This window comes from Armigeres subalbatus, chromosome 3 (assembly GCF_024139115.2).
Source record: "Armigeres subalbatus isolate Guangzhou_Male chromosome 3, GZ_Asu_2, whole genome shotgun sequence".
Lineage (NCBI taxonomy): Eukaryota > Metazoa > Arthropoda > Insecta > Diptera > Culicidae > Armigeres > Armigeres subalbatus.
Window position 1 is genome coordinate 353,741,212 of NC_085141.1, and position 21,345 is coordinate 353,762,556.

Consider the following 21,345-nt stretch of genomic DNA (forward strand, 5'->3'; position numbering starts at 1 on the left):
GAAAAGTACATTCTCAGAGTGAGAAATCCTACTCAAGTAAAAAATCTTCTAGCGATGAAAACCTTAACCGATGGTACGAGTGTTTCAGTTACGCTTCACCCTATTCTGAATAAATGTAAGTGCGTCATAATATGCCCGGAACTGTTGAAAATGGCTGAAGAAGATATATTGACGGAATTATCGGCACAGAAGGTTACTGAAGTCAGAAGAATCTACCGTAATGTAAACAACGAGAAGATCAAAACGCCTACTCTTATTCTCACACTATGTAGTACTACGTTTCCAGGGGCCATCAAAGTCGGTCCATTGAATGTCAGGACCCGCCCATATTATCCAAGCCCAATGCTTTGTTACTGCTGTTTTTAGTATGATCATACGAAATTACGATGCCCTGGCCCAGCGAGATGTAAGACATGTTCTGATACTGATCCCCAGGAAGATTGCAAGAAAGATGCATACTGCATGCACTGCAAAGGAGATCATCAACCTAGCTTTAGAAAGTGTCCCATCTATCAGAAACAAGTTGAAATAATTAAGACTAAGATTGATCATAATATCTCTTATCCGGAAGCCAGGAGAAGAGTAAACGAAGGTTCGAGTTCGAGTAGTTATGCCAAAATCACAGCACACGGCCGAATGAATGATAATCAAATCGTGAATGAAATGAAAAAGGTAATTTCTACGAAGGATGCTCAAATTCAGGCTTTGACCCAACAAATGGAAAAATTGAAAGAATTCATCAAAACCAAGTTGATGGTGAACCAAATTCCCCTTCGAACGGACGACAACCATCTGTCTCCATGTAGCATCACTGAGGACACTAGTCAACAAGCTGAAACGGATCATTCGCAGAACAACCAAGCGCCTTGCACAAATCCTGCCCTTACTCAATCTGTCTTGATTCATGATGGTATGACTACACCACCGAATAGAAACCGAAAACGCACTGATCAGAGCCAGCGAGCAACTTACAAAAGGATAAATATTTCACCACTGTCCTCCCCCAAGGCCACACCAGCCAAACAAGTGGTATTAGAGGTAGAGCCTATAAGAAACGACGACGATGCATCGTGGATGATTGAATGTCTGAATGATACTGTTGCTTCTAGTCCTTGCGGTGAATTCGACAACTTGGAATTTCTTAAACAATAACTCAATTATGTCTAATAAACCATCATCAACAAATCAAACAACCTGCAATAAACCACATAGCAACAATAACATCTTACAATCAAAGAGGTTTGAGGGTGGGGAAAGTAATGTACCCTCCTCACTTCCTGGAAGAGAAGCACTGTTGGCTGGGAAGATAGTCCGGGACGCAATACCCCAACCCGTAGACCTTCAACCTACCACAGTGACCGTCTGTCCACAGCAACCAGCAGACAACATATCCAACGCCCATCAAGTTCATCACAACAATGAAATCGATTGCACAATCAAATCAATTAGTTTCAAAACGTTAACTGCTGAGGAATATGATGAAATGTACTGTATACAACCAACCAACCACCAGCAAATCAACACAAAACTACAACATCGTCTATCTAAAACATGGCTCTAATAGAGCAAGGCCTCCCATGTCAACCCTGACTCGAGATGTTCCAGATATTTCTGATGAGCCTCGGGCGGCAGTTGACATGGGTTGCCTAACACCTCAGGCAAGTAAAAACAATAAAGTAATTAAGAACAGACACCATCCTCAGGACAATATTTTTCAGAATACCTTCGTAGTAAATCAACAAAAGCACCCACCGAAGAAGCAACGATCGACTTCCGATGGCTCTAGTAGAGCAAGGCCTCCCATGTCAACCCTGACCCGGGATGTTCCAGATGTTTCTGATGAGCCTCGGGCGGCAGTTGACATGGGTTGCCTAACAAATCAGGCAAGTCAAACTGATAATGTACTCGACAACAGTCACCATCTCCAGGAAAATATTTTTCAGAATACTCCCGCAATTAATCGTCAAGGTCACCTACCGAAGAAGCAAAGATCAACTTCTTTGAACTCCAGTTCATCTTCAGCATCTTATACCATGAGCGGTTTTAAGAAAATCATCGCTCTCCAGTGGAACATAAGTAGTCTTCCTAAAAATCTCAACGATTTGGTCATCCTAACGAAACAAATGCAGCCTACCGTTCTCGCGCTTCAGGAAACCCATGTTAAGCAAACGCGCCGCATCGACTCTTGGTTGGGTGGTGCCTATAAGTGGTACCTTAAAAGCGGAATAGTTTCACATCATTCCATCGCCCTGGCAGTAGCCGCTACAACACCCCATCGCGTTGTTCCCCTGAAGACCGATTTGCTGGCGTTGGCAATTCAATTATATGCAAATAACAATCTAACGATAGTTCCAATCTACATCCCTCCGAGGAGCTGCGATAGTTTTGAAAAGAAGATCCAGGATTTGTTGAACGAGCTTGCATCTCCATATCTCTTACTAGGCGATTTCAATGCACATCATATAGCATGGGGATCACCACAAAACGACAAAAGGGGAAGTATCGTCGCACAGGTAGCAGAAAACATGGACCTCATTATACTTAACGACGGCTGTAATACTTTTTCACGTGGCGCAGCTGAATCTGCCACAGATTTGTCGATATGCTCCAGCAGAATAGCGAGAAATATCAATTGGCGCAGAGCCAATGATACATGTGGCAGCGATCATTATCCGATCTTTATCCTTGGGAGCGACGCTGTTCCAGAAACCACCCGTCGTAGGAGATGGCTATTTGATTCGGCTGACTGGGAAAGCTATGAAAAAAATATTATAGAGCTGTTTGATCGTGACACGCAATATTCGGTGCAGGAAATCGGAGAACTGATAAGAAAAGCCGGAAATTCGAGTATACCATTATCATCATCTAAGGTAGGAACCAAAGCTACCTACTGGTGGAACACGGAAGTAGACGAAGCTGTTAAGCAGCGGAGGAAAGCGCTGCGTAAAATGAAAAGAATTAAACCTGATCACCCCGACAAAGAAATGTACATAGAAAGATTCCGCGATGCACGTCGCAACTGTCGAAGAATCATAGCTGAATCTAAAAGAAGAGCATGGGAAAACTTCCTCGATGGAATAAATGCATCTAGCTCCGTCACAGAAATCTGGCGTCGAATCAACTCTCTGAGTGGAAAAAGAAGAATACGAGGGTTCTCTTTATTAACCGATGACACTTCATCAGATGATCCACGAGAATTTAGCGAAGAACTGGCAAAATATTTTGCCAAATTGTCCGCTACCGATACTTACTTGGAGAAATTTTTGAAGGATCGAGAACGCAGTAAGCCCTTTCCATACTGTTCAGGTGCAGTCAAACAAGATCTTCTGGAAGCTTGCAACCATCCTTTCTTCTTTGATGAACTTCTTTTTGCTCTAGACACGTGCAAAAGTAAATCTTGCGGACCCGATGAAATTGGCTATCCCATGATAAAACATTTTCCATATACTGTTAAACGCAAACTATTGGACAGTTACAACATAATGTGGAAGAATGGTACATTTCCAGATGAATGGCGTTCAAGCATAGTAGTACCAATACCCAAAGCTGGACCAAGAAGCTGCCAACTACGAGATTTTCGACCAATTAGCTTAACAAGTTGTATGGCAAAATTAATGGAAAGAATGGTCAACAGGAGACTTATGGAGTCTCTCGAAAAATCTAGACTTCTCGACCATCGTCAATTTGCCTTTCGCAGAGGAAAGGGTGCCGGCGCCTATCTAGCATCTTTGGGAGATGTGCTTTCTTACGCAAAAGCCAACAATCTTCATGCAGACGTCGCTTGTTTGGACATATCTAAAGCGTATAATCGTGTATGGCGTGAGGGAATTGTGGACCAACTCAAAATATGGGGGATACTCAGGAACATCCTTAATTTCATCGAAGGATTTTTGGAAAATCGAAGCTTTCAGGTAGCCATTGGAGGATCACTATCTTCTTCATTCATTGAAGAGAATGGCGTACCGCAAGGATCCGTGCTTGCCGTTTCTCTTTCTTATTACAATGAACACCGTGTTCCAAAACCTACCAAAAGACGTTCATATATTTGTGTATGCCGATGACGTTGTCATCGTCGTCATCGGACCTAATGCTACTAGGGTGCGAATAAAAATCCAAAGCGCCATGAAGAGGGTTTTGAGTGGGCATCCAAAGTTACTTCCAAATATCCGCAGAAAAATGTGAAATAACCCATTGCTGCACTATTCGACACAATCCGATGCTGAGACCTGTGAGAGTGAATGACATCGCTATTCCGTTTCGGAAAGCACCTAAAATTATTGAGTATCTCTTGACCGAAATTTAAATTTCGTTCAACACTTCCAAAGAGTGAAACAAGAAGTGAAGAGTCGTATGCAACTAGTGAAAACAATTAGCAGTAGGCACACATGCAGTAATCGACAAGTTCTACAACGTGTAGCTAATGCGCTTATCTGCAGCAAATTATTGTATGGAATTGAGATCACTTGCGCTAGCTTTGAAAACATGATCCAAATCCTTAGCCCGGTATACAACTCCTCGATTCGAACAACATCCGGTCTACTACCAAGCTCCCCTACAATGTCCACCTGTGTTGAAGCCGGACATCTTCCCTTCGACCTCACGGTAGTGATAGCTATCGCAACAAGAGCAGTTCGTCTTGCGGAGAAGGCTGGCTTTGTTCAATACAAAGAACTTTTAACAAATGCCCAAAATTTGTTCCACCGTATAACGGATGCTACATTTCCACCAGTGTCCCAGCTTTGTAGAGTCGGAGACAGAAGATGGGATGTACCTTCTCCGCCGATTGATTGGACAATCAAAAAAAAACAATCCGAGCACGTGATGCACCAGCCAAGGCAAAAGCTGTTTTTCAAAATGTGGTATACGAGAAGTATCAGCTATACCGTCAAATATACACCGACGGTTCTCGCAGAGATAGCAGAGTTGGAATTGGTATATACAGCTCGACTGATGAAAAAAGTTTCCGCCTTCCAGATCAAATGTCTGTTTTTTTCCGCAGAAGCAGTTGCGCTCAATCTAGCTGCTAAAATGGCATCAGAGCTTGGTGGGAATTCAGTCATTTTCACGGATTCAGCGAGTGTGCTGATGGCATTACAAAACAAACGATCAACGCATCCTTGTGTACAATCACTTGAGGAATTTAATAAAGGCAACATTGTATTTTGTTGGGTACCAGGGCATAGCGGTATATCTGGAAACGTGAAAGCGGACATGTTAGCTGGTCGGGGCTGCACTGCAAGACGCTTGCGTATCAAAACACCAGGGGATGACATCAGACAATACATAAAATCATCAATAAATGCCACGTTTGCTACAAGATGGAATGTAGAGCGAAATGCGTTCCTCAGAAAAATAAAATACACGACGGAGAAGTGGTCGGATCAACCGAATCGGAAACAACAGATAGTGCTCTCGAGATTACGTGTGGGACATTGCAGATTCTCTCATCCACATGTGTGTAATGGGAGTAGAGATGAGAATTGTGAATGCGGTCGTGGAGCGCCTACTGTAGAACATACTATTGTTAACTGTCCAATTTATTACGATCTACGTCGGAAACACCAGCTAGAATTACCAATAGGAAAAATTCTTGAGAATGATTCATCGTCAGAAGAAAAACTACTTCTGTTTTTAAAAGAATCTGGTTTGTTTAAAAAAAATATGAATTTGTATTAATATATATAAGATAAGATATATCTAAATGTAACAGTTCAAGCTCATGACGTGACGTGAACGACTCTAAGAGTTTAAACGTCTGAAATAAAGACAAATAATAATAATAATAAAAACTATTAATAAAACTACTTTCTATATTTAAATCAAGTTCATATTCAATTATACTAAATATTTACAAAACTGTAACATACCGAAAGAAGTTACGTATTGCTAGCGTTTGGATTCCTGCAGACGATTCATAATAATGAAAATCATAAACCCCACCTGTCATAAGACGAGTTTATAAATCCATTGAATTCCACCACTTAATTGTATCTTGACAGATACGTATTTCGACCTCAAAATAAGGCCCTTCAGTGTCTCGTACTTGACTCGACAGTTGAACCGCTCAAGAGGAAATTTACATCTAACATTGTGAATGGATCTTTCAGAACCACTAATATACTTAGGAAGAGTTTTCGCAATAGAATCATTTTGAAATGTAGTACAATCAACTAATTAGAGAGCGTTTGCGTGACAATTTTATTAATTCGCGTTCCTGGCGATGAATTGTTATAAAATTCTGTCTTCCTGCTCACGACAAAAGAAAATGCGTTTCTTATTCCAAGATTTCAAAAAATTTTGAAATTTCTCCATTAGAATTCCAAAATTGTCACTGTTTTGAGTCTAAATATTTCAATTTAAAATTTGATTTATTTGTTGATGTGAATAGGAAATAGCTAGAATTGTGACTTAGGACTTACGTCTCTCTTTACTATACCGGGTGTCATTTCAAAATATTCAAATCGATCGCGTTACGCTGTGTGAAAGATTTTAAACGTTAATCTCAGTTCGTCTCAGTGGACGAATTTCTGCGTAAGCCCTCAATCGACAGATTTCAAGTATGCCTTCCATGTCCATGCTTGATAAGACCGAAAAACTTGTTTCAATAGGCATGAAACTGTTTTCAATGAAAAGCATTGAGATCAAGGGAACCTATAAATATGGGTACCGATAATTCTTGCATCATTCCATTACCACGTTCTGATTGGCAGACACCAGCGAATGAGCAGCCGCTGGGTCTGCCGAGAAGCCATAAAATAGCGCAACGCGATTTCTTTTCTTTCATTCTGACGGGACAAGCGAAGCAACGCATCATCGATTGAACAGCACTCAGCAGGGAATGAAGTCTGCACGACCGCTTTTTCGGCTCGACACCATCGAAGCGACCATCATCAGCCGAAACCTAGCCAGTACATCAGCAGTCCACCCTACAGACCCGACAAAGCAGCAATGCTGAGCAGATACGCAGCAGCAGAGTCGAGCCGAGACGGCCGGCATCGGTGCTGAGCGAGACAGGGAAGAAAAGCCACATGATGCAGCACATGTCCAAAACAAACGGTTCTTCGAGAGCCAATAATAGAGATCAATATCATCAAGCTTACCTCTTCGGGATAGAAATTGTACTTAGGTGCCAAATCCAATATTCTAGAGATAAAATTTTATGCGTGATTTTCATAATAGCGTCAAAACTAACAGTGGATAATTTTCTGATTTAATCGCGAAGTGGACGAAGGACGTTGACCATGCCTTTAAAGATTCATAAGATGTCCAAATCTCTCACATAATCTTATTTGGATAAAAAGCACCGATAACAGCTCAAACATTAATAAACTATCAATCGATTTTTCATCAGATGTTGAATTTTTTGGCATTGATAAAAATATGTAGATAAACATTGTTTGATACTGACGCACAAAAGCGAAGTGACTGAATGATCGTCCCATGTTACCAATTATCACCCAAAATCCCATGTGCGGGTGTTTCCTTCCTTCTACTACTAACATTGTTGTCTCAGAAAAACACGTACTTCCCACCTGAACTGCAATTCTAAGCTCGTTGCCCGGCTTATTGGCCTGTATCTGGGACGGACTTAAAGAGGAAAAATGTAACTTCATCTGCAACCAGCAAGCGCTGTCACGAATTGTCAGATGCAAGCAGCACCTTTTGTGAAAGTATTGGTATCCCTCGAAAAGTATTCCGAATGATTTTATTTACGAGTACTTTTGACTTGAAAAGATTCTACTAGCCGGACAGATTATTATTGAACAGTTATAAATACGTGTTTTATTTCCGATAGGAAAATCTTTATAAAATAAGTTTACAAATTCGTAAATTGCAAACACGTTTATTGTGCTCAGAAGATTCTACCCGGGATTTAGGTAAAAACTCAAGGAAACAGTTGAGAATTGATGATCAACTGTGATGAAAAGAAGAACAAGTGTCAAAACAAGGAAAAGAAAGCCGTCTTTGCAGGTCTCGTCTCAGGCCTGTACATGCGAAAAGTCCGTTAGGAAATAGACGCCAGCAGCGAGCAACAAGCGTAAAAAGAAGAAGCCCTTCTCGAACGCGTTGATGATGATGACGCTTTGGCTGACAAAGAAGGGATACACCTGATTGGCCACCAATTAGGAAGCAGAGAAGATTCAAAATTAAGTAGGTATAAACGAAAAGTGCTAGAAATTCGCGGTTATTTGAAAAGATCTTTTACTTTTGCACTTAGTGAAGACAGCCTTTTTCAAAGCTGTAAGAGTTAAAAATAATGTTCTTCGTCGCTATCGCACGCATTAGGAGGCTTCAGTGGAGGGGCTGAGATACAGTCTACATCCCCTGATAAACTTGTGGTTATTTCAGGCAGTCCTTCAGTGGGAAGGTGCCACTGTCGAGGCTAATATTCCGTGACCGGACAGATACTTCCTGAATTTTTTTGATGATTCTTATTCGAGGTAGATTTGATTTCTGTCGGTTTGAGAGAAGATTTTGCCAAGGAGTGGTATGCAACGCCGATTATTAGCATTAGATTAGCATTGAGCAATTCGCACAAATTCGTAGGTGGTAAAGCCTGACTATTGGTGAGAGTAGCATCACTTTCATCCGTTACCACAGATATTGAGGGACTAATCACTATCTCTTAGATGGAAGCAATGCACTCTCTCCAATAGTCTAGATCTGTCCTGCCACGTCCTTGCGAATGAAGGAAGGATGGTTGTCGGACACCTACTTAAAGATGCAGAGAACTCTACGACCTCTCATAGGTGCCTCGGAGGTTTTTTGGAAAGGAAAGGGACGAGCCTGGAATTGAACCCACGACCTCCCTTTATAAGGAGCGGTAGCCACCAGACCACGAGCTCGTCTGGTATGCAACGCCGATTATTTATCCAAAATAGTTGATGTGAGAAATTTGGACATATTATGTATCTTCAAGGATGGTCAAGTCAAGTCCTACGTCCACTTAGCGGTTAGTCACAGACATTACCCACTGTCTGTTTTATCTCGTAGAATTGTCAACAGCTTAATTGGCAAACGATCAAGAATTGCAAGAAGATAAAGAAAGGAAACGGACACATAGGAAATTCTTTGAAGTAAGAAGTTTTTGGACATGTTCTAGATAAAACAATTAATTCATGAATTAAGATTAAATATATAGAACACCCTTACTTCAGTCCCTGCCATTCCAGCTACGTCCATGTTTCTTCAAATAATCTAACTGTGTATATAATAGTAAAATATTCATTTGCAAAACAATCCTTTTCAACCCCTCCTAATCCCAGATACGGCCCATGTTGTTCAAATAATCGTATTGTATATTATAATATTGAGATTAATAAATTAAAATAAAAAACGTAGGAAAAAATATTCCGATAATCGAGTCTAAAATTCCGGATAATCGAACCCCGGATAATCGAGTCCGACCTGTACTCTGTTTTTGCAGTGAGAAGTGAGAATTGAGCATTGAGAAGTGAGACGCCTCATATTATACTCCTCATTTCTCACTTCTCACTGTACAGGGTGTTCAATAAGTTCGAATACAAATGTTTGATCATTGTGTTTGTAAGCCCAATGTACATATTCTGTATTAGTATTGGTGAGTTGGTATATATACGCTATAGGATGTGTGATGTTGACCTTCTGTCACTTGTTGTTTGTTTATTACGTGCGCTGAAAATGAATTGGGCATCATAAATAGCTTTTGAATTTCAAAATCATTGCGGCGCTACAAAACTGAGGTTTTGGGGACGATTGATGCCCTCGGCCCGGTGCTTAGACGGAGATGAGCCCTACGTGTTCCAATAGGACGATAACCCTTTATACACGGAAATTGATATTTTAGCCTAATATGGGGACAATTTATCGACTTTTGGGATTAACTTTGGACCTCACAGTTTCCCAGATTTGAACCCCTTAACTTTTCTGTGTGGTCCTTTATTATGTTAAGGCTGTACGAATACAAGGTCAGTAACTTGGACCAGTTCAAGACGTAATGCTCAAAACTGGAACGAAATGCCCATGCAGACCGTGCGTGCCGCTTGCGATGGGTCTTAGAAACGTTTGAAGCTCGTGAAGAAGTAAAATAGAGGTCATTCCAAAAGAAATGTTACAAATGTTCCTTTATAACAATACTTTCAGAATGCAACCGGAAAAGAAATAATTTAATTTCAATTTTAAACATTTTTGAATGTGTGTAAGTGTATCTTACTTTGAACACCCTGTAAAATAAGAGAAGTGTGAAGTGAGTAGTGAGACTTCTAACTTCCCACTTTGCACTATTCACTTTTACATTGAGAAGTGAGAAGCGATGAGTTAGAAAGAGACATACTTATTCTTTGTAGAATGAGCGAGAAGTGAGACGTCCCTAGAAATAGGTTACTGCAACTCTTATGTGTCCAGATTTAATCACAACCGTTGCTAACCATTTTTGTATGACTTGTGCTGCTCGGGGTCTCACTTCATTGTAAAAACGAACAGTGGGTAATGTCTGTGACATAACCGCTAAGTGGAGTAGGACTTGACTTGACCATGCCTTGAAGATACATAATATGTCCAAATTTCTCACGTCAACTATTTTGGATAAATAAGCATTGCATACCATTCCTTGGCAAAATCTTCTCATCAAACCGACACAGAAATCAAATCTACTGCGAACAAAAATCATCAAAAAAATTCAGGATCTGTCCGGTTAGAAATATTAGCGACAGTGGCAACCTTCCCCTGAAGGACTGCCTGAAATAAACCACAAGTTGGCTCAGCAGGGGATGTAGACTGTATCTCAGCTCTTCCACTGAAGGGCCTTCTAATCCGTGCGATAGCGACTGAAGAACATTATTTTTAACTCTCAGAGCCTTGAAAAAGACTTTTGCTTCGGCTAAGTAAAAAGTAAGAAAACGATCTTTTCAAATAACCGCGAATTTCTAGTGATGGTATAAAAGACTGAATGCTCATGGAATGCACTTTTCTTTAATTACTGCTTAATTTTGAATCTTCTCTGCTCCCAATTGGTGGGCCAATCAGCTAGTGTCTTGTATCCCGCTTCTTTGTCGCCAAAGCGTCATCATCATCACGCCATTCGAGAAGGGCTTCTTCTTTTACGCTTGTTGCCTGCTGCTGGCGTCTATTTCTTAACGGACTTTTCGCTTGATACAGGCCAATATGCCGGGCAAGCGAGCTTAGAATTGCAGTTCAGGGAAGAGGGTGTTCTTTTCTGAGACAACATTGTTAGTAGTAGAAGGGAGGAAACACCGGACATGGGATTTCGGATAAGATTTATAATTCATAACATGGGACGATCATTCAAGTTCGCTTTGTGTGCGGTCAGATCAAACAATGTTTTCTACATATTTTTTTATCAATACCAATATTGATTGATCAATGCATTGATATTTAACGTGTATTTGCTTAGAATTTAGTTTTTCGCGTGGATTTGGTGCAGAATCGATTTTATGTCGCGCGGAAATGGCGTGATTTGATTTTAGCATGGATTTGGCGCGGAAAATATTTCAGGATCTCCGTCAACCCTGCAATTTCTATCCCGCAGGAATTGAAAGCTTTGATATTGATCTCTATTATTGGCTCTCTGAAGAACCGTTTGTTTTTGGGCATCTAGCTGCATCATGTGGCTTTTCTTCACCTGTCTCGGCTCATCACCGATGCCGGCCGGTCTCGGCTCGACTCTGCTGCTGCTGCGGTATCTGCTCAGCATTGCTGCTTTGTCGGGTCTGAAGGTGGACTGCTGCCGTACTGGAGGTTTCGGCTGATGATGGTGGCTTCGATGACTTCATTCCTCCTGAAAGGTGTGAGTGCTGTTCAATCGATGATGCGGTTGCTTCGCTTGTCCCGGTCAGAATGAAAGGAAAAATCGCGATGCGCTATTTTATGAGCTTCTCGGCAGACCCAGCGGCTGCTCATTCGCTGGTGTCTGCAACAATCAGAACGGTAATGGAATGATGCAAGAATTATGCGGTACCCATATTTATAGGTTCCTTGATCTCAATGTTTTCATTGAAAACAGTTTCATGCCTATTGAAACAAGTTTTCGGTCTTATCAAGCATGGACATGAAAGGCATACTTAAATCTGTCGATTGAGGGCTTACCGCAGAAATTCGTCCACTGAGACGAACGCTATTAACGTTTAAAATCTTTCAACACAGCTAACGCGGTCGATTTGAATATTTTGAAATGACACCCGGTATAGTAAAGAGAGATAAGTCCTACGTCAAAAGTGAGAAAGCGATTTGAGTAGTGAGACCTTTAACTTTCTACTTTACTCACTTTTCACATTGAGAAGTAGAAACGAGTGAGAAGTAAGGAATGAGATGTCTCTACTTCACCTCCTTATTTGTTTGTTATCACTTCTCACTGTGAAAAGTGAGAAGATTAGGAGAAGAGAGTTGCCCTCTTCAAACTCATCATTTCTAACTTTTCAATAGATATGTCTTATTTCTAACATCTCACTCCCCATTTCTCACTTGCGCTGTGAAAAGTGAGTAGAGATGTCTCACTTCTACTTTAATTCTTATTTATCACCTTTCACTCATCAATCCTTTCTCAGTTTTTGCTGTGAGAAATGAGAAATGATGGTGAGACGTGAGAATTGAGACGTCAAATGACCAATGTTAAATGACATATTCGGTCAAATGACTTATTCAGCCGAAATACCTAGGTAAAATGCCCAATAGTGGACCCCTTGTAGCGGAATTTTCCTCTTCCTGTTATAAGAGAAGAAATTTTCAACAATCGATTCAATAATATCTAATAACAAGTTCTGCATCTCTCTTCACGATACATACAAAACTCAAACACGAAGGCATACGTTGAAATTAACATTTTAAAGTTTGCCTGAACCCTCTAGTAATCGTTTCCTTATAGTCGACACTTCATTTGATTTTTCGTCCTGTTCTTGACGTTCTTCTTCCCTAATGGACCCCCAAAATATTCCTATAATGGAATCCGTGTTTATTTTCATAGATTTGAAAAAAACATCTAATTTTAATTCTCATAGCATTTCCAATGCATGTAATCAAATCATAGGACTGTAACGTAGGTTCTCCCAATGGAATTTCTTAGCAAAAAGTTTACATTGTGCTGTAATAATGCAAAATGGCTGGAGGGTTCACTAGTGGTTAGGAGTCCACTATTGGGGACTTTACGCTATTCGACCAAATTACCTATTCAGCTATATTTCGGCCTGATGGTCTGTTCGGCAAAATAGTATATTCGGCCCAACAACTTTCGGCCTAATGCCCATCGGCTAGTAACCTTCGGCTGGTATTCGACCGAATGGTTTTCGGCCAAACGGCCCTTTCCTACATTTTTCAGCGCTGAGTCATATATTGCTTTTCATTTGTGCTGTTTTGATCTCCCGAATAAAATTTTCTCGATACATCTTATAATAAACGGGAAAGGCATCATCACCACTAGGTGGATTAATCTGGGTTTTCATATAAAGGTTGGCAGGGTCAGTATAAATGATGTACGGGCTGGAATTTCAATGACAATTAAAAAACTTATTATAAAAACTTAAAAAAATAAATAAAATATAAATGAGTATTTTTAGCGTGTTTTGGGCAAAAAATAGTATTTGTCCATAATCACATCCATAGTCCGATCGGCCAAGCAAACAATGGGACGGATCCTGTTGCGAGAACAATGTTAGTTCCTAAAGGTGTGTTACAAAATGACACATACACACATATATACACGTACAGACATCACTTTCTGTCTAGCTGAGTCGATTTGTATATAACACTATGGGTCTCGGGCTACTATAAAAATCGCTTTGAGTGATTCATAGCCTTTCTGTACAATTTTGTTGTACGAGAAAGGCAAAAGATTTATTCATTTAAAGACGATATTATTAATTTAATTACTTTGCTTGACAGATCAGTAAATGTTTTAGTGCTGTACTAGCTTAAGTCGAGTGCTACAAGACACTGAAGACGGCCTTACTGTTGAGGTCGAAATACGTATCTGTCAAGATACAATTATGGTGGAATTCAATGGATTGTATAAACTGTCTTATGACAAGTGAAGACATTCCACTAAAAAGCTCAGAATAATTTTCTTATCAACATGATTTTATTGTTTTCTTCTCCAATACACTAATATCCCGATTTTATCACTCGTCTGGTGAATTTTAAGATGATAAATAGGTAATGTGACAAAATCGAAAAGTTTTAATTTTCAATTTTTTAATTTATTTCAAAAATACCGGAACCCATAATTTATTGTCGAAAAGGGCTTCAAAACTGTTGGCATGTACCCAGAAATAATAAATAATAAACAACAGGCGGTGAAAGATATTTTATTGAAAATTGTTGTTTGCGGTATTATTTACAAAAATAAAAAGAACGACTAAAACTTTCAAAATTTTTTGGTTTCAAAAATCAGGGTTGAAAAATCTGGGAGTGACAAAATCGGGTCAATTATAGCGTATGAAAATTCAGTTGGTAGCTCAGCAATGCATAACAACACTCAAAATTGAGAGTGTGCACATTTGAAGTTTTTTTGATAGAAAACCTATCTTAAAACAGATCTAAAATTTAAAAATTGACGTTTTTGTTATAGTTCGGTTAAATCAAAGCATGTTTTTGTTATTTCTATTATTTTGACGTTACACTTAACCCTCTTTTATGGCAGTTTTTATAAGTCACTTTGTACGCTCCTTTTACGGCACATGACGTAAAAAGAATTTGAAACATTATTGATATCCAAAAGTAAGCCTATAAGAAGGCATCTTAGAAACCCAAAGAACAAAGTAGATGCTGTGTATATTTATCATTTGTCTTCAACAATTGTTCTGTTCCAGGTCATCCAAGAATTTCATGGAGCACACGCGTAACCAAGGACCAAAGGTCTAAAGCGTGAAAGAGCTGTTATCTCTTGTAAAAATGGTGTATGCCCTATTTAATATATTAAGTAAATACCGTTCCAGGTCATACAAGAATTCCCGGAATATAGGTCATGAGGTCTACCGCGTAACCGTAGGGATGTTATCTCTTTTTAAAATGGTTCATGATCTATTAAACCAAACTCAATATGCCTTAGGAGCCGTTCCTTTCCTGGTCATCCAAGAATTCCCTAGACTCCTCAGCCGGATCATTCCCAAATATGTCCTCCGAGTATTTGACTTTCACTTGCGTCTCAAATGTAGGCATTTGAATTGTTTAAAGATCTCCAAATTATCCTGGTGTTCAAATCAAATGTTGTGCCGAATCAACCAAGACTTTATGATGTCCCCAGCCGCGGTATCAATCCAATTATGTCCTTCGAGTGTTTGTCTTCACTTGCGTCTCAAATGTAGACATATGAGTTGTTCTAAGATCTCCAAATTGTCCTGTAGTTTGAATCAAATGGTCCATTGAATCAATACAGTCTTCCAAGATGTTTCCAGTCACTGTAACCATCCAATTATGTCCTCCAAGTATTTTTCTTTCACTTGCGTCTCAAATCCCGACATATGAGATGAAGTAAGATATCCAAATCGTCCTCGTGTTACCGAATCAACAATGGCTTCAATGATGTCCCTAGCCGTAGTAATAACCCACTTATCTGCTCCGAGTATGTTTTCGCTTGTCCCAAATGGAGGCATATGAGGTTTTCTAAATTCTCCAAGTTGTTCTGAGTTTGAATCAAATCCACAGAATCAACAGGCTTCCATTATGTCTGCAGTATCAACCCAATTATGTCCTCTGAGTATTTTCTTTCACTTGCGTCTCAAATTCAGAGATATGAGATGTTGTATCTTCAACAGGAGTTTGAATCAAATGGTGATCATCCAAGCGACATGATGTCCCATGCCGTGGTATCAGCTCAATTATGTTTCAGGGTATTTGTCTTTCACTTGCTTTTCAATTCCAGGATAAGTTGTTTTAAAACTCCAAATTGTCTCAAGTTTGAACAAATGGTCGCCGAATCAACCAAGGCCTTCATGATGTCCCCAGCATTGGTAAAAACCTGAGCAGCACAAGTCAGACAAAATCCCAAGGAACATTTTTAGTTCTATAACGGCAAAACTTAAAAGTTTGTAGGGATGGTCGTGCAATTTGATTGTGCTTAAATTGGTCAATTCATATGGGCCATACCTTTGATCCATAGAACCAAAGGAATACGGCTTCAACTATCGTTCCATTGCAGATCATCCATCCCTGAAATATAAGTTTACGGTCAACACACGGAACCAAAAGGCTGTTATCTCTTTAAAAAAATTGCTCATACCGTCTTGATCCATAGGAGAAATTGGATACCTCTTCAACTGTTGTTCCATTCCATGTAATTTAAGAAAGTCATGGAGTACTGGTCTGTCTACAGGATTATTATTTTAAATGATCTCCCATTTTGATCCATAGATTCTATTAGATACGCGTTCAACAATTATTCCATTCCAGGTCATCGAGAAATATCTGAAGTCTAGACTTCATGGCTGGGGACATAATGGAAGCTTCGTAGACCATTTGATTCAATCTCTGAACAATTGGGAGATCTTGCAACATGTTACATGTCAGAATTTCAAACGCTTGCAAACTATCCAAATTCCAGGACAACTTTGAGATCTTACAACACCTCATATGCCTTGATTTGAGACGAGTGAAAGAAAACACTCGGGAATATAATTGAGTTGATACTGCGAGTGAAGAAATCATGGAAGCCTTAGTTGATTGGAGACTATTTGATTCTAACTCCAGGACAATTTAAGATCTTACAACATTTTACATGCTAAAATTTGAGACTCAAATGAAAGACTAATACTCTGAAGACAAAATTGGGTTGACACGCGGTTGGGGAACCATGGAAGCCTTGGTTGGTCTATTAGACCATTTGATTCAAACTCCAGGACAATTTGAGATCTTACAACACCTCATATGTCTGGTTTTGAGAGCAAGTAAAGACAAACTTAGAGAACATAATTGAGTACGGCATGGACATCATGAAGGCTTTGGTTGATTCGATAGACCATTTGATTTAAACTCCAGGACAATTTGGAGATCACAATATCGAATATGCTTGAGACTTAGTAAAAGTCCAATACTCAGAAGACAAAATTGGGTTGACACTGAGGCTGAGGAATCGTGGAAGCCTTGTTTGACTTGTAGACCATCTGATTCAAACTCCAGGACAATTTCAGATATTAAAACATCTCATATACATCGATTATAGACGGAAGTGAAAGACTAATACATGGAGGGCATGAGGATGATACTGCAGCTGAGGACATCGTGCAAGTCAGTAGATTCGGTAGACCATTTGATTCTAACTCCAGAACAATTTAAAGATCTTAAAACATCTCATATGCCCTGATTTAACAGGAGAAAAGACAAATTCGGAGGACATAATGGGTTGATACTGCGGCTGGGAGCACCATGGAAGCCTTGGTTGATTCATTGGACTATTTGATTCAAACCAGGGCAATTTGGAGATCTTAAAACACCTCATATGTCTTGTTTTGAGACGCAAGTGAAAGACAAGTACTCAGAGAACATAATTGAGTTGAAAGCACGGCTTAGGACATCATTAACGCTTTTTTTATTCCATAGACCATCTGATTTAAACTCCAAGACAATTTGAGATCCTACAACTTCTCATATACCTGCATTTGAGACGTTGGTAAAGACCAATACTCAGAAGACAAATTGTAACACGCGTCTGGACATCGTGGAAGCCTTGGTTGATTCGACCATTGGATTCAAGCTCCAGGACGATTTGGAGACCATTAAAACACCTTATACTTGGACTTGAGACGCAAGTGAAAGACAAATACTCGGAGGGCATGATTGGGATGGTATCGTGGCTGAGGACATCATGAAAGCTCAAGATTCGGTAGATCATTTGATTTAAACTCCAATTTGGAGATTTTATAACATCTCCTGATTTGAGAGATCTTACATACCTAATGTAAGACGCAAGTGAATGTATTTGAAAGTATTCTCACGATCAATAAATTAAGTGAAATACTAGCAATTTTAGCAAAAGGGTTGAGTGTATTTATAATCTTTTTCAGCAATTGTTATCTATTTACAGCCTTCTATATTGCTCTCTGTTGAATATTGTATTTACAAAAAAAATTGGACAATTATGGTTATTATGGACATGAAACGTGAAGAGGCAGGTTAGGAATTTTTTTGGACTTTTCGAGTGGAAGGTGCTGCGTACAATACACTATATATGCATGATTTACTGGCAAAGTCTTCAAAGAATAATATATTATGAATTTTGTAAATGAATCTTATAAATTCCACTTCAGTGAGCATGTCATCTAGTACAAATGTCAGAAGATAGAATTGCAAAAACAATATTTATCAGAGAACTGGATACCCGAGCAAAGTCTGAAAGCGTAATGAGAGCATATAGAAAACATATTTTGATATTGATATCAAATCGAAATCATAATTTGTTTTCAAATATGAATCATCCGACTGATTACATATTTTGATCTCATTTTGCTGTTGATTTCTAAATGTGATCTGACATAAAACTGTGTACTTATTTTGTTATCCGAACCAATATCAAAATTAGTTTTCGATTCTCATCGACAGCAGGAATAGTTTTCGATTTGATGTCACAGTAAGATTTTTCTGTGTAGATTTTGATCTTTTAACCGTTAAAACGACCAAAAGGATATCAACCTGAGTTATCAAAATTAGGCGATTTCACAACAACAAAATTAGTTATCGATTTGCTCTCAAGCTTTGCTCGGGTATGTACCGGAGATAGGTTATTGTTGATAACGCAGAAATAAAAATAAAATAACACTAAAATACTTTGAAAACGTGAGAATTACAGAAAAGCATAATTTTCCAAAATTTAAAAATTCACATTAATAAAAATAACTTCAAGGCAAGGCCACTTTCTCAAAAAATCGCCTAATGACCTTGCCTAAGTTTTAATGGAATAAAATCAGAGGTGCATAAAACTGTAATAATAAAGTGCATCGTGTTCTAGAGATAAACAATCGTGAAATTTGATTAGAGCCTTTTCTCTAGCTGTTTGCAAAGTATGAAAAAAGTGACATCTTATACTCTAGGTGACACAAATTATGAATAATACGAACAAAAATCTGCATCTTGTCGAAGATGATATCCGCAGATAATGAGTGATAAACGTCTCATATTCCACTCATATAAGGTCGGTTCCAACGAGTTCTGTATAATTGTTGCCCTCTGCTTCCCAAGCCTCATACGTTATAATCAGCCGAAAATATACGTTAATCAATTTCGTGTCACGTTTATCACTACGAGTTCAACATTTCCTCATAAACCCGGCAAAATGATAGCGTTGTATCCGCATTTTTCCACGAAACAAAAATTCTGCACGCCACCTTCTCCGGTTCCGTACCGTATTATGTATCCGAGGGCATCTCCTTATGGCGGCCCGAGCGCCACGAAACTCCCATATAAAGTAAAAGCAAAGATAAAATTAGTTATTATGATGATAATCGTATGACATTCTCACTCATGTCGAGCGAAACCGTATACCGAGATTATCTCTGGCGTTTTTCTCTGACCCGCCCTTGGTCACTGCTTTTGCAACTTTTTCCGCCTTTTGTTTTTGCGTACAATCTCGGAGATTTCACTGTGTTATGTACATTTATGCACCGCACAAGGGTGTCCTGAAATGTTTAATGTTGGAATTCCTGTCGTGCTATTACATGCAAGGGTTTTCACGATACAAATTTTCGAATGAAAAAAACCATACCCTTAAATTTCAAATTTACTTCAAATTGATATATCAAGGAATTAAATTCGATGAAAAATCTTCAGAATTTAACTGGACAAAATTTTCTAAATTTAAGTCAAGTACATAGTACATACAAGTACAGTACAAGTACAGTCTATATCAAACGTTTATGGGAAAATGTTTTCAACCACAAAACGCTGGCGGTAACCAGTAAGAAACTTTGGAAGAGCACACAGCACCACAGCGCCAATACTGAATTTTTGTTGAAACACCCTATTCCGTACTATCTTCTTTCCTTATATCGGTCTATCACTATCTTCTGATATATGCGGCGAAGCAAAACATCTCTTCAGCGCAATGATGAGGACGACAACGGTGATGGCAAATGATGGAAAGCAGCAGCAGCATATGATTTTTTCGTCGTTGTTCATTGCTTCGGATGTTAACCTTGACCTCGCTTGGGATGTACAACATCGAAGACTATGGCAATGCTTTATATCCAAAAAAAAGACAAAAGAACCTACTATCGGTTACTCTCGCAGCAAGGTCCTCCGATCTTCTTCGCCTGACAAATGTGTTGAAATTCGATGGTGAAAGGATCAGAATATATAAAATTGTTAATCCATCTAGTGGGGACTGGACCTTTCTTGTGATACTGTAAGAAGGAAGTGTTAATCTATTAAGCACAATTCGGATAAAACATGATGGTTGCAGATAGTGCTGGTGTTACCGGCATACTGGTATTTACTAGTGGCCTTCATAACAAATTGTACGATTTCATTAAACACAAATCTAAACATAGAAAAAATCGGACAACAGCGACAACAGAGACAATTTTTTTGTTGGTGGCGAAGTATTTCGTATATCTTTGTCTAAGTCCAAGTTTCAGCGCAATTTACAAAAACTTCAAAGACATTCTATGGGATAAAACGAGTATCGAATGAATTCAATATAAAAGATGAACCACCAAAAAACTTATCCTTGACTTCCGAATGGTGTTTCAATAAAACCCAGATTCTCAGAGGATTCTTTTATCGCATTCACAGGTAGGATGAGGCGGGATCCTGCCTTGCTTCGGAAAAGGAGATGTTTGCCGACGCCAAAATAGTTTCGAAACGACGACGTCGTCATTCGGGCGTGCAAAACCGTCAGTCAGTCGTTCGTTTGTAAGATACTTTTCACCAAGGCCAGAAAAACAACAAACTGTGCGAAATGTTTCTGCTCCTAATGCGCGCGGTGACCGGTAAAGTGGTTATTTGCTGAGCGTGATGAGCGTGATGGTCCCATATTGTTCGATTTACCCAAAACGGTCGCGATTTTTGGGCATGTCGTTAGGTCGATGTTTTGCTCTGGATTCTGCAGATAATAGGTCCAGATCGTTCGACAAGTGTAGAGAAAAGGTCAAGTGGCCATCTGGTTTGTATTATTTTTGCCTTTCTTGTTGACTGCCGTTATATGCATTACTGTCCCCCGTATGAAGCAATCTCCGCGAACTTCAGACAAGCATGTATATGATGTTAGCATGTTAGTATATTAACATTTAGAAAATCGATTTGTAACATTTGCCGTTTTTGTTGATTTTGAGTTAAGCTTATGAATCGCCACCACATTGCTAGTTCTTTAAGGACGAACTTTTCGGAATCCAATGTTGTTCCAACTCGCGTTTTCAAGGGCACCACTTC